Source organism: Penaeus monodon, chromosome 32, assembly GCF_015228065.2.
Source record: "Penaeus monodon isolate SGIC_2016 chromosome 32, NSTDA_Pmon_1, whole genome shotgun sequence".
In the NCBI taxonomy this organism is placed as follows: Eukaryota; Metazoa; Arthropoda; class Malacostraca; order Decapoda; family Penaeidae; genus Penaeus; species Penaeus monodon.
Genome location: NC_051417.1, coordinates 18,767,727 through 18,768,079, shown reverse-complemented (window position 1 = coordinate 18,768,079; position 353 = coordinate 18,767,727). Strand labels below are relative to the sequence as shown.

Below are 353 nucleotides of genomic sequence, written 5' to 3'. Positions count from 1 at the left end.
ATTCAACATCAGAAGTAAAGCCTCTTTAGCTGGACATCCACTGACAAAGGAAAATCAATTCATATTTAAGCCAATGAATTTTTAGGCGCGTATCCCTCGCCTCACATTTGACGAAAAGATAAATAGCTAAACCGACAGCAACCTTTGACCTTTTGTACCAAAGGAAACCTGCAAGTGCATCTGAATGGAGCCTCCATTGAGAAACGCGAACGGACTCTCCCACGTTCTTTGTCTGATGTTCTGAAATAAGTGCCTCATCTCAGCATGTTGTGTGCTTCAAAAACGACGTGTGTTTTAAGTTCTTTAGATAAGCCCTGATCCCTCTCCCAAAAAGGTGGATTGTAAAGGCTTAG

General features: G+C 41.9%; 1 protein-coding gene across 1 annotated transcript in view; it reads right to left on the bottom strand.

Moving 5' to 3' along the window:
- The window catches only part of LOC119593710, a gene marked incomplete at its 3' end in the record, with an annotated part of 104,651 nt that overhangs the window by 7,565 nt on the left and 96,733 nt on the right, over positions 1–353 (bottom strand).